Source organism: Lytechinus pictus, chromosome 7 (genome assembly GCF_037042905.1).
Source record: "Lytechinus pictus isolate F3 Inbred chromosome 7, Lp3.0, whole genome shotgun sequence".
Lineage (NCBI taxonomy): Eukaryota > Metazoa > Echinodermata > Echinoidea > Temnopleuroida > Toxopneustidae > Lytechinus > Lytechinus pictus.
In genome coordinates, this window is record NC_087251.1 from 41,834,196 (window position 1) to 41,849,008 (window position 14,813).

Consider the following 14,813-nt stretch of genomic DNA (forward strand, 5'->3'; position numbering starts at 1 on the left):
AACTTTGGGTCTGCTGTGCATATGTAAATTTGGAACTTTCAGACTTCGTATCTGGGTGTAGCAAATTTGGTGTCAAAAGTTGCGCGAGACTTCAAAGAAAAAAGTCAGGGCAAAATCTCTGCGCAATTTGGACTTACCAGGTGAAAAGCCGAAGGGGGGCAGGGCCCTAGTTAGGGTTAATTGAAAAGGTATTTTGCAATGATGTTCAGGGAAGCTCATGAAGCATTATGATTTCATTCATTGCAGTCATGCCTTACTTTGACAAATATGAAATTCACCTCCTTATTATCCAAGCAGTAATACTAATAAGATTTTTTTTGGGGGGAGAATATATTTTTAAAGACATATATAGTTCTGTGTGTTCATAATATTTTTTCATTGAAATTAGCAATATTTTGAGATGTAAAGTTTTTTTTCTGAATTACTTGGTATAAAAAATAAGAACAGCCAAGCTCTGTGTTGTCAAATGTTAAAACAAATGTTAAACTTTTAATTGATACAGTTGCCATGGTATCGAAGCAACAGATAGCTTCAATATATTCACCACATCAAGGTCCTAATAAAGCTCTATGGAGCAAGCAAGGACAATTCATCATTTTATTTCATATTCATAGAATCATCAAGATCCTTTATAATACATATTACACATTCTCATTCTTTCTTTTGAATCACCCCAAAACACATCCCAAAATTCCTCCTTTACAGTTTAGCTGCAATGAAAACATTCATGGAAGTTGATGCAAATGAAGGGAGTGGATATTTGGCTCATCACTTCGAGACATACCCTAGCACCCAGTTGGAAGATAACCTTTCAACTTCCATGTACAGTACATGTCTATGTTTGTTCTTAAATGATTATTACTCAGACAGCGTATGGGATTGAACAATGCATGAATGATCGGTCTCTGCAGTACGTGGGCATGGGATACAACATGCTCAGCTCAGCAAGTTCACTGAATGTGTTCAAAGTAAGGGCCTGTTGAACGAGAAAATATTTTGATCAGTTATCTTGTATGATGTATTTGAAAAAAGAGTTCTTAAGTCAATTCGTATCAATCTACAATGTTTCTCTTTAAAGGACAAGTCCACCCCAACAAGAAGTTGATTTGAATAAAAAGAGAAAAATCCAACAAGCATAACACTAAAAATTTTACTAAAATCGGATGTAAAATAAAAATTTATGACATTTTAAAGTTTTGCTTAATTAAAAAAAACCAGTTATATGCACATGCTGGTCGGTATGCAAATTAGGAGACTGATGACGTCATCCACTCACTATTTTTTATATTTTATTATATGAAATATTCTAATTTTCTCCTCATTGAGTGAAACAATGATTAATTCCTCACTGAACTTGTGGAACTAGCATTGTTTAATACTATATGGTTCAGTCAAGTTGGTCCTTATTGTCAAATATGCAAAAATTAAATATTGTATAATTCAAACAATAAAAAACAAAAGAAATAGTGAGCGATGGACATTATCGACTGTCTCATTTGCATGTCACTGAATTGTGCATATCACTGTTTTGAGAAAAATAAGCGAAATTTTAAAGTGTCATAACTTTCCTATTTTACATCTGATTTTGATGAAATTTTCAGTGTTATGCTAGTTTAATTTTTCTCTATTTATAAAAATCAACATTTATCTGGGGTGGACTTGACCTTTAAACATTGGGGTTACCATGGTAACAATATCTATCTTTTCCATCTTGGCTAATTGCATAGTAAAAATGATCTCCCAGCATTTTTCTGTTCTCTGATATATTTATTCACATACAAACAGTTCACACAAACAGGTTCACAAGATCAGAGATAAAATTACTGTTTTGTATCTTGGTCCTGGTAAAAAAAACCTGAAGCGGGGGTTGCAAATGATAATATCCAAGCACCACTTACCGACTTTAGGCGTGTAGAAAAATCTGAGTAGAAATCCTCCGATATATATAAAAAATGTTCCAATTATTGTACAATCCCAATATTCGACACAATACACACAAAATCACACAGATATTATAACAAATCTAACTTGGCTAGCACAAGCGGTATTTTTTATTTTTCTCTTGCATGGTGAAATAAAGGAGAAAAAGGGACGACATTTGGATCCCTAAGTCTCGCCTTCACATCTGGTGGGCGAGACAAAAATGGCAATGGGCTAGTTCATGGTTTTTCATGAAAAAAAAAAATTTCTTCTTTTGTCCATCTTAACTTATTTTTTTCACATAAAAATCCTCTTCACCTTGCTAATATAATCAACTCTGAACTAGAAAATGTTACCGAATGGATAAGAGCAAATAAATTGTCACTAAATCTTCAAAAAACAAAATATATGTTGTTTAGCAACTCCATAAATACACTTCCTGTTGATATTATTTTGGATGGAACTACCTTGGAAAATGTATCCCATATTAAGTTTCTTGGAATAACAGTCGATAATAAGCTCTCATGGAAATTTCACATAGATAACATATGTAAAACTATTTCACGCAACATTGGTATAATTAACAAGCTTAAATTTTGTTTACCATTATCGTCCCTGCTTACATTATATTCATCCCTTATATTGCCTTATTTAAATTATGGAATTTTAGCGTGGGGTAACACACAACAAACACTCTTAGACAAATTACTCCTATTACAAAAGAAGTCTCTACGTATTATATGTCACACGGCATATTTGTCTCATACTGACCCATTATTTTTTGAACATAGAATATTGAAAATTAAGGACTTATTTTTGTTTAATCTCGGTCAATTTATGTATAACTATAACAACAACAACCTCCCAAATGTATTCAATTCAATGTTTCCAAAAAATCAATCCATTCACAACTATCCAACAAGGCGATTGGGTGAATTTCATTTACCACTTTTAAGAACTTTGCGGGCTCAGAACACATTTATATACGATGGACCGAAGTTATGGAACTCACTTCATAATGATATAACAAATGCAAAATCTTTGAACTCTTTTAAGACTAAATTCAAATTATCTCTATTAAAACCTTATAATATACTCCCAAATTAATTTTAATTCATCATTTCTGTCAAGTCATCATCATTATTATGTCAAGTCATCATCATTATTACTTTAAACTAAAATTAAAACATAAAATTATTATCCCTTTTTTATTAAAAAAATCTGACACAAGTCCTTCTCAGATGTGCTCATTATTGTGTCTATCCTCTCCTCTATTTTCTCCTGTCCAGTCCGCTTATCCGCCTTCCTACCGGTTATTTGTTTAACGGCATCAATCACATTTTTCGTGCATTATATTCTTTCCAGGTTATTTTATATATTTTTTCTCCTCTTATACACATCATTGAATCCAGTTTGCTTGAGTCCACGACGGCATGTGTTCTAGCTACGTACAGCAGCACCCATCCATCTTCTCAGGGCATTCTCCCCCTTTTTCCCTTTTTTTTTTTTTTTTCTTCTCAAGTTTTTCTGGGGGGGGGGGGTGGGAAGGGTAGATATTTTTAGGACGGGTTGTTTTGTCCTTCACCAAACTGTATATTTTTTATTACTTTGTATTTATTTTGTGAGTATTTCCCTCTCATTTATTCATTCTTTTCTCATTTGATTATCTGTCTTTATACTTTGTCATTTTGTTATTTGTTGTGTTATCTATTTCTTGAGGGGCCCACATTGTACAAGCATTGCTTTTTAGTGGGTCCCTCCATTTCCATCTTAATTTAATTTATATTGAAAAATAGTATATATATTTAAAACCTACAATGTGTTGCCCAAATCGTCTAAGTATTTTTTTTTTTTTTTCACTACATATGTATAATTAATTTTGTTTGCAACGGATACAAATATTTATGTTTTATATATGGTATACAATTTGTTTTTGTTTGATGGAAGTGAAATAAATGAATTTGAATTTGAAATCTTTATTGTTTGTCTCCCTCATCACACATTGGGACACTTTTCAGAATTTTTTTTTTTAAAAGATCACTTTTGGGGGAAATATCATGGAGTTCACGATTTTCATAAAAATTGATATTTTTCGGGAGGTTCTTTTTTCCTTTTTTTAATCCATTAATGCTCCCTTTTCCAAGGAAACACATCAATAACATATGAGTGTAGTGGTGACTTGGGGCATTCTTCAGAATTCTTTTTGAAATAAGCACTCCATCAAAAAAAGAAATGACAAGGGCTTAATTCAAGATTTTTTAAATAAAAAATATTACCTGTTTTGCATGTTCCCAGACAGTCAATTTCAAGAATCATGTTAATTTTGAAAAAGATTTCCAACTGAGTGAGCACCACATACTTTGTGAAAAAATTGGAGTTACATGTAATAATAATAATTAACATTATTTGTATAGCGCTTATCACAAAACATGTCTCTAAGCGCTTCAGAAAAAAAGTGTGTGCGCCTCACCGGCGACTGACAGGAATGCTCCCCAGGGAGTGGAGGATTTGCACACATTGTGTGCGGGAATGACTGATTGAATCCGATGACCGGGGTAATAATATATCTGTAAAGCGCTAAGACACGTCGTTCTGATGTATTAAGCGCTATATAAAAGCGGATTATTATCATTATTATTGTTAAAGATAAACAGGTTTGGTATCCCTTCAATAGTATTCTCCATGGAAACAGGTATGATATTAACCTGCTCATAAAGACCACTTTTCTTGTGTGAAGGTGACCTTGCAGACAGGTTTCATTATATATTTCATGTCATATATATATATGAAATATTTTCTCTATGTATTCTCTGGTTGACTGCACTTCCTACAATATCCTGGGTTTATTGCTGGCGTGAATGTTGTAAATAAAATAAAACTTATTGATAAATCACAGTAGGTCGTTCTTTCTCTTCTTTTTTTCAGCAAATATGAAACATTTTAATGCAGATGGGGAAAAGGGTTAATGTTTGAATACTCGAGTTAGAGAATTGAGGGTCGGTGGAAATATCAATAGTGAATTATTGCATCTATAAATTTTTCCATGTTGAATCACTCCTATACCAAGAGTCGTGGGTAGCATGCGCCATTACTGTGGCTCATGGCTGTACGCAGATATTTTTCGCAGGGGGGGGGGGGGGGGGCAGCACGCATTAACTTTTTAAGTTGATAGCGAGGGAGCGAAGTAACCGAGCTTGTCATTGAGGCGCTTATGCATTTTGTAAAGTGAAATTAAGAAGGATTCCATGCATACTTTTGGTGAGTTTTGTGAAAATTGTCAGTATAAAATGTGCAAGTTTTCAAAATTTCTGGGGGGCAACTGCCGCCCCCCCTGCCGCCCCCCCCCCCCCCGCTGCGTAACACATCTTAATATCTCTAAATGACCTCTGATACATAGACTTGAATATTTCTCAATTATTTTCATAAGACACCATCCACAGATTAAAAAAATTGACAACCAAACTTTTACAATAAAATTGTAATATTGTATTTTGATATTTCATAAAATCAAACAATTGAAAATATTGGATACATTATTGATTTCAAGTTTGGTTTTGACCTTTTTGTATTTGTTTTCAATGTATATATCAGCTTCGTTCTAAACTGTAAGGCCCAGATTCACCAATGTGGTTTTTAAAACCATTGGTTTATGCAGATTTGCTGTATAAATTACACATATTTACCGTGTATATAAAAAATGTCCATTGCTGATGCGCGCTTTGCCAGTGCGCCATATTGACGCCTGTTGCCATGGTTAAGTACACTATTTTATTTAAGAGCCTAATGTTTGAAGAGTGGACTCATGAATTCAAAACAGTGGACTCGTGAATAAAATAGCGTGGATATCTACGGCAACAGGCGTCAATTTGGCGCACTGTGATAAAAGCGCACATCAAGTATTGGACATATTTTTAATATTCGTGATTAATAAGTGTAATTTAGACAGAAATCCTGCTTTAACCATGGATTCAACCGATGGTTTTAAAAACCACCTTTGTGAATTCGGGCCAAAATGAATTAGGTCTTGAGATGATGAATCTCATTTGGTTTTGAGCTATAAATGTGATTTTGATTCATTCAGATGAGGTGTTAGAGCTAGGGAAGGTATTGTGCTTCCAACAGTAACACAAAAACTCCAACATCAAACTTGACTGATTCTTTTCAGGTAAATCTGATTTTCTTAGGCTCATCTGAGTCAGTGGTGAAATCACCACACTACTTTTCATCCATAAATTTGAACATTCAAATTTCATTTGAACAAATTCAAGTTTTATTTGAACAAATGAAACAATACTAATTATTTTGACAGGCCAGCATCCAAATAGTACAAAATAAAAAGACCATTCAGAATTTCAAGTTACATTGTAAATTTGTGTTTGAATATTCCATATATTTACAACATTCCTGCATAATCTTCACAATTCTGGGATATACTGTACATGTGAATCTACTTAATTCAAAGCGCTTGAAACCACAGAAATCCATTAGACATTAGCAAAATTCAAATTAGAGTAGATATCACATTTTTACATATTCTGGTATGAAAATGTACTCCAATTTGAGTGATTATTTGACTTATGCAGACTTTATTTTAGTGTAATAATTGACGCTCTAAAGCTTTCATGAAATACTGGTACAATGAGCTAATTAACTAAAAGAAAAAAAAACAATTTATGGTAAATGCATCTTAGCCAAGAAGGGAGAAGTATATGATCCTAGGTATAAGGCATTTCCGGTATCAAGGACCTCACTGATGTAAGGAACTACAGCACCGGTAGGATCATCTAACCTTTGTATGATGTGACCATCCTCTGCAAACTCCATGATCAGACCATAAGGCTTGGTGGTAGAATGAATAATGAAATCAGGGCTCAAAAACTAGGATAAACAGAGAGATAGCAGAAATTATTAATATCAATAGAAGTAAATCAATTTTTAAATTCTATAAAGTATATATGTCCACCCCCCTATATGTGGGAGCTTCCTAAAGGGATCTATCTGTTTTCTAGTTCGTTTATAATTGTTTCTCACTTTATACACTTGGTCAGACTAAAAAATAATGACTTTATAGATCTACCCATGTTACATATTCATCATTTATGGCCAGGAAAATAAGTTTGAGAATCATTTCAACTATCACTATCTACAGCTTACACTTTTTCTCTATATTCAAATATAATCATTTTCATGAGAAGCATTGAAAAAAAAATGGTTCCTTATTATTCCAAATATTTTGATGCATTTTAATAAACATCAATGCCCGAGTATGCTTGCTATGACACCGATATTACCTTAATAAGGAGCTTTCTAAGCCATGGTCTTTGAGCAAAGACATCATAGAGACATCGTCGCCTTATGGTAGGAAAGGCTACCCCAAAACCCCCATCCGAACTTGGACGAATATTATCTGCAAAGCCCGGTAGATTATCAGCAAATAGTTCCATTTCTCCTTGACGAGGACCAGTTAGGAAGTACCTGTAAATTGAAATAAATTCAATCAATTTGTATTACCTAACCTTGAACTACAATGTAAGAGAATCCTATTCAAACCTTACTCTGATAAGAATATTGAATACATCATCTGATGAAGTAAGCTAACCATACATATGTCGATAAAGATGTAGATGAGTTCATTTCTTTTCAACCCATGCATGTGCTGCATGAAGTAGTTTGAGTTACAGTTTAAAGGTCAAGTACACCCCCAGAAAAATGTTGATGTGAATAAATGGAGAAAAATCAAACTAGCAAAACGCTGAAAATTTCATCAAAATCGGATGTAAAATAAGAAAGTTATGACACTTTAAAATTTTGCTGATTTTTCACAAAACAGTGAATATGCACAACTCAAATGAGGTCGATGATGTCCCTCACAATTTCTTTTGTTTATTATTGTTTGAATTACACAATATTTCATTGTTTATAGATTTGACAATAAGTACTTACTTGACTGAATCATATAGTATTAAACAATGCTCATTCCACATGTTCAGGGAGGAATTAATCGTTGTTTTACTTGACAATGAGGAGAAAAATAAAATATTCCCTATTTCATATAATAAAATACAAAAGAAATAGTGAGTGGATGACGTCATTAGTCTCCTCATTTGCATAAGCACCAGGATGTGCATATAACTGTTTTGTGAAATTAAGCAAAACTTTAAAATGTCATAACTTTCTTATTTTACATCCGACTTCCATGAAATTTTCCGTGTTTTGCTTGTTGGATTTTCTCTTTTTATTCAAATCAACTTTTTGTTGGGGTCTTTAAATTCTTTCTCTCCTCCATTCCCCCTTCTGTCTCCTCTCTCTCACCATTCTCTCTTTCTGTCTCCCCCCCCCCTCTCTCCCTCCCTCCTCCATCTATCCTGTCACTGACATTTCTATTACCTTTATTATAACAACTTACCGATGTTTTCTCATTCTTCCTCCTTCAGCCACCAATAAGAAACTTTCATCCTTTGATAGTTGTACTCCATTAGCCAACGCTAAACCATCGATAAGAATAGAAACTTCCCCGGATGACGGGTTGTACTGAAGTAGTCTGAAATATGTCAAGAGTATCATGGGAACAGTAAAAACACAAATGGTCCGTAGCTGAAGTCTGGTTTAATTTAAACTCGGGTTTAAAGTTGTGGTTTAATCCCGGGTTTAATTAAGTATGGATAGTCAATAGTGTCATATATCTATAACAGTATTATTTCAATGTATCAGCTCATTTTTCTTTCAAATCATTAGCTGTTTCGGAAGGATAAGAAAGATAGCTATCTTCACCATGACGAGTTAGAAAAGAGCACAATGATCATAAGAAATATACAATGTAAGTAAAAATTTTGACATTTTTTGGCTTTCCATAATTTTAGCACAGAGTTAGACCTTGGTCTAAGTTAAACCTGACTTCAGAATACGGGCCTATTTGTTATAATACACCACATATATTAAATATTGTACTTATTCTTTATAGAGTATATACATGTATCTAGTACACACCAAGAATCCCCCTTCCACCAGGTGGGTGTTTCATAAAGCTGTTCGTAAGTTAAAAGCGACTTTAAGAACGACTGGTGATCTTTTCTTGTGGTAAATGGTATATTCATTGGCGATGGTTTAGCGCATAAGAAATGATCACCAGTCGTTCTTAAAGTCGCTCTTAACTTACGAACAGCTTTATGAAACGGCCCCCCGGATATTTCTACAAGTATCATTTTCTACATATAACGGGAATTATTAAAATAAGGAGGGGATAGAAAGAGAGAGGTAATAAACTGGGAAGGGGAAAAATCTAAGAATGTTTTTTTCAACATTGCTTTTCATTATTAAAGTAATTAAACAGCAACACGATGAATAATAGAAAGAATGACAAGAATAATAACCTTGAATCATTATTTCCTTCCATCGCAAGAGAGAGATGTTGAAATCTATGCCATCTCGTGCTACTATGCGTGAAATAGATGATGCTATCAGAGCCAACAGTCAGGTCATTGAAAAATAGAATAGGCTTGTCATCCACTGTTGTATCTCTTGCTACTAAATTGGTACTCTCACCTGAAAGGATTGGGTGAGATGGTTAGTCAGTACTGAGATCAAACCTGCAGTGTTGGTGATGGTGTGGTAACGAGGTGGACATTCTTCAATTACTAGTATGTAATTAAACAAGATAATTATGTTACATCTGTAACAGTATACCAACAATGTAATTAGGGTTAGAAGTGATATGAATGGAGAACAAGAGAGGAGAGAGTGTTAAACTGAATTGAATTGAAAAGGTTTTATTCAGATTGTACTTTGCAGCTAAGAGGCTGAATTGTGTACAAGTTACAGGTTTACATTCATAGTGTACAAAACTAGTTTAAAACCTCGAACCTATAATAATAACAGTAATATATTGCATCTCAATTGTGTGAATTTATACCAAAAGGAAAAAAAAGTAAAAATTGAAAAGAGCTAGGTGGTGGAAGGATGTATTTTCATTAAGCATTGTAATTTAAAGGAGAATGAAACCTTTGAAACAAGATAGCTTGTGTGAAAACAGAAAAATCAAAGAAACAGATCAACGAAAGTTTGAGAAAATCAGACAAATAATAAGAAATTTATGAGCATTTGAATATTGCTATCACTAATGCTATGGAGATCCTCCCATTGGCAATGCGACAAAGATGCGTACATACCAGGTCCTGTTGATGTATTAATTTGAAATATGCCTATATAGATATGCATCAATAACATACAATAATCCATCCTGAGTGAACCGTAGACCAAGCGGACGACCACATTCAGTTTCATTAACTAAAGGAAAAAAAACATAATCATTATTGTGAATATCAATCTACATATGTATTCAAAATAAGGGGCATAGTATCTCCTTATCCCATATTCTGAATATTAACCCTTCATTCAGTACTCGGTTACTTCTAGTGTCACCCCTATGCTTTTGCTTATGATCAAGGTGCATATAAATATTGTACTGTGCAATACACAATCGAGTATTGTTTAAATGATATTGCTTTGAATATGACAAATTCGATCGTTTGAATAACATCGAAACAAAATAAACCTGCATGGTCATTGTGTTCGGCATGAAAGAACCAATATATGAATAGATATATAGATTACTGTATAATAAAATACTGTTTTCTCTTATCATCATTATAAGAATGAAGTAAAGGATTCTTACCACAACCTAAAGGGCCAAGTGAAATCAGGGTGGTTAACTCCATATATGGGCTGATTTTGATGATCTTTCCATCGGCGGTACCACTGTAGATTATACCTTTTTGTACAAAAAAAAAAACAATAGTCTTGCGCATGATTTGAAAATATCAACATTTTCCTTATTTATTAGCTATCCTATTTTTTTCCTTCTTGTTAAATTCAAATATGTACCAAGTAAAAATGAATCACAGAGTTGAAATTGAGATGGAATATCAATTTCCTACAGAATAGGTGAGGAGCTTGATGGATTGTTCAATGGTCTTCTTTGCATTAGAAATTATAAAACAGGTTCAAGGATGTTGCCAATAGTGAGTGCAAGTAAGTCACAATTAACCTTCCAGCCGTGCATTTTTTTTTTGTGCAGCACACTGTATTTTGCATTTTGGTACATCCATCTGAGATATATGCGTTCTTTCAAAGGCAAGGCATGTCACCAGCGCTACTTAGGCATGCTTATGTGATCTCTTCATCTGTGCGACCCTAACACATTTGGAGCAATTCGAACAACCTTTCCACTAGTCTAGGCGATCAGGGGTGGAAAAAAATGTTCAGATTCTGCTTAAAGCATGAAACGTGACACACGTGATCAAAATAACATTCTAAACATGTTTAGGGGTGTTGCCAAAATGAACTCTAATTAGCAAAGCAACGGTTGCTAGGTAACCTATTTTCATTAGCAACCATGCAGTACAAAGGATGTCTATATGGACCAATGATTTTAAATGATTATGATGCGATTTAGCATTTACAACTTCGAATCTTGTATAAAAACTACTTTTAAAATTGCGTCACCATATGGTAACAGCACATTACAACAATTAATCTATGAACATCATGCGGATTGAACTACTTCTACATTTTATGACCTACAATGTATGCTCATGAAATTTGGTACACACACAGACCTATATAGCTAGAGAGATCGATGAAAGACTCATTTTTTGTATTTCTCAGAAATTGTGTTGCCATGGTTACACATACTTTGGCTAAAAAGTCCGAAAAACTCATTGCGGGACAAACTACTTCCCCAGTTTTCAGCCAGTGCTCATGGAAGTTGGCACATATATTCAGCTTGGGGTAAAGACATGCAAGATTCATTTTCTAAATGTTATGGAAACTGCATTTCCATGGTAACAGTAGGGGGCAGGGTTTTAGTCACCTTCAGTTATATATCTACTTTCCAACCGGCACCTTTAGGGAGGCGGATGGTTTGCACAAGGCCTACTTCATACGTACGTCAAGTGAAATTTACAATGAGACACTCAGACGTACAGATGGCGGGGGGGGGGGGGGAGTATGAATGGACCCCCTCCCCCCAAAAAAAAGTCACGACCAAGAAAACAAGGAGACAAGCGCCTCGTGCTTTTGCGTATTGCAAATAGCATTGAGTGCGCTCCATCGCCATAACACACTCATAAATGTGCATTAATACATTTTTGTACAATACATTTGTTGTTATATGAATAGTATATTTTAACTATTGGATAGTGGAATCACCCAATGCCCCTTCCATCCAACCTAGTAATGGCCAAACAAAAGGGATTTGTTTTTAATTTACCAATGTCAAACTGCTAAAGATTGTAACATACCATCATTGAAAGCCAGGGACTCTGGACCGAGAAGCAGATTCTCAAGAATTTTATCCGAATTTTCAAGATGGTTATTAACAGGCAGAGTATCACCAAGGTAAGGAGGACTTTTTAATCTGAAAAAAAGTTGATAAAATGGAGTTGAATCTGTATTGCCAGGCGCGGATCCAGGGGGGGGGGCACAGGGGCACGTGCCCCCTTTTGAGAAGCAAAATTTAAATTTGTAATGTAAAAATGCCATGAAATTAAATACTTTTTTTTTCTTGTCAAATTTTTCCTCCAAAAAATTTGCCCCCCCTTTTGGAAAATCCTGGGTCCGCCCCTGTATATTGCTAACTGATAAGCAGTTAAGCATGTTCTCTTATATTTGGATCTCATTTAATGCATATTACAATTAACTTTTCCACATGGTTGCAAATTATGAAATATCGGGTGATGAAACAAGCAAACAGTTTAATTGTGTATATAAAAGTGTTTTCTAAACAAGAATTTTCATGCTATGCAGAAGAAAAAAAAAATTCTTTAATCTTTATCATGAGTGTATATGATAGTATTCATGGGCAAAGTAAGGTGGGCCATATATATATACAAATCATATTTTTATTATATTTCCAAATAAGTAGCAAAGTCCCATATTTTTGTTTCAATATAGAATCAAATGAATTATGAAACACAAATAACTTACTGAAATTGCAGTGGTTCAAACACAGCTGGAAGAAGATAGACCAAAACACCAATAAGTGCTATGATGAGAGCATTTATAACACTTGTGGGATACCTTTATGGAAAATAAGAGTAAAAAATGTAATAGATAATAAATATTACAAATAAAAGTAGATGAAAATGAAAAGTAATTTAGTATTATCATGAGAGGGTAGATGTCATCAAAACCTACATGTACCAGAAATAAACAAGAAAAAGTACCATCTTATAAATGGGACTTGCTTGAATAACCGGTAATGCAGAAAATTTTTCGGGTGACATTCGTAATTCCGAAGGTTCGTTATTCCGAAGGTTCAAATATTCCGAAGGTTCATTATTCCGAAGGTTCGTAATTCCGACAGTTCGTCATTCCGAAAAATTTTCGGGTGACATTCGTAATTCCGAAGGTTCAAATATTCCGAAGGTTCAATATTCCGAAGGTTCGTCATTCCGAAGGTTTGTTAATCCGAAAACAAAATAAGGTTCGTTATTCCAAAAGTTCATTAGTCCAAAAACGCAATGAGATTTGTAATTTTGAAGGTTCGTTGGTCCGAAAACGAAATAAGGTTCGTTAGTCCAAAAGCGAAATAAGGTTCGTTAATCCGAAGGTTCTTGAGTCCGAAAACGAAATAAGGTTTTTTTCCGAAAATGAAATTAATTCGTTTTTGTAACAAAAATGGTGTTGCAATTAAAAAATAACAGGATATTTTCAACTGAGGATTTTACATGTGTATAATATTGCTTCTCTTCTTGGGTTTTGGTTTCCTTTAATCTTAGTTTTAGAACTTTTCAAAATCAGCTGGTCATGCACAAAGTTAAACAATCCCTTTAATTGTATGGCTTTGTGTTCCAAGCCCTCAAAACATACCTTTGATTAATATCAAAAAGGAAAATACTGAATGTATAATAGAAAAGAAATAGATGAAATATATAACCATGCACTTACATACTGACAGTCCGTTGTTGAGAAAATTGAAATGAAACACGACATCTGTATAGTGAGACTACCAGCACACTGCAACTACTTTAAGTCAAGGAAATATACTGGTACCATTTCATACATCCAGCATTTTTATTAGACATAAGTCTCCTGCCATATAAGCCAAAATAATTTGTTCTCATTTTCCCTCATTATTTTTTGTTCCCGATACCAATCATAATACATTGACATTACTTGACATTATTTCCCCATCCCTTTTTTATCCTTAATGCTTGACAAAAAATTCACTTTCATTAATATTCTCTGTTAGTGGTTTTGGAGGCTGGAAAAGCCCCCTCCCCCCATTATTAATCCTGGATCTGCCCCTGTCCCTCCCCTTTTCTCTCCCTCGGAGAGAATAGAAACATAAAAGTTTTAACAATGAGCAAAAATCTTGTTTTATTTACAGATCTGTTCTGACACAAGCTAGTGAGAAATAATGTGAAGACATTTACAGTTTTGCTCCTATATGACAGATACAAAGATATTGATTTTAAGTTCCATAAAATAAGTTGCAAAAATGTAAATAACATTTTTTTTAAAGCTAATGACCCCAAGACCTAAAGAGAGAGGGGGGGGGGGACAAAAGAGTCACAACTTGATACAATACTAGTACTAGGTGAAATGTTCTGACATTATTTAACAGTATAATGACAACGATACTGTGAATAATTTTTCTATTTTTTCCTCTTCTCAAATGAACTGCATCAGGTATTGTAGAGTATGTTAAAGGAAAATGAAACTCTTGGAGCAAGTTAGCTTTTGTGAAAGCAGAAAAATCAAAGAATAAGATCAACAAAAGTTTGAGTAAAATAGGACTAGCAATAGAAGAGTTATGAGCATTTGAATGTCGAGACCACTAATGCTATGGAGATCCTCCCATTGGCAATGCGACCAAGATCTATGATGTCACA

The 14,813-nt window shown here is 34.1% G+C and overlaps 1 pseudogene; it reads right to left on the bottom strand.

Moving 5' to 3' along the window:
• Positions 1-5,103: 5,103 nt before the first annotated feature.
• LOC129265727 (adipocyte plasma membrane-associated protein-like) lies at positions 5,104-13,895 on the bottom strand (annotated as a pseudogene).
• Between the last annotated feature and the right edge of the window lie 918 nt (positions 13,896-14,813).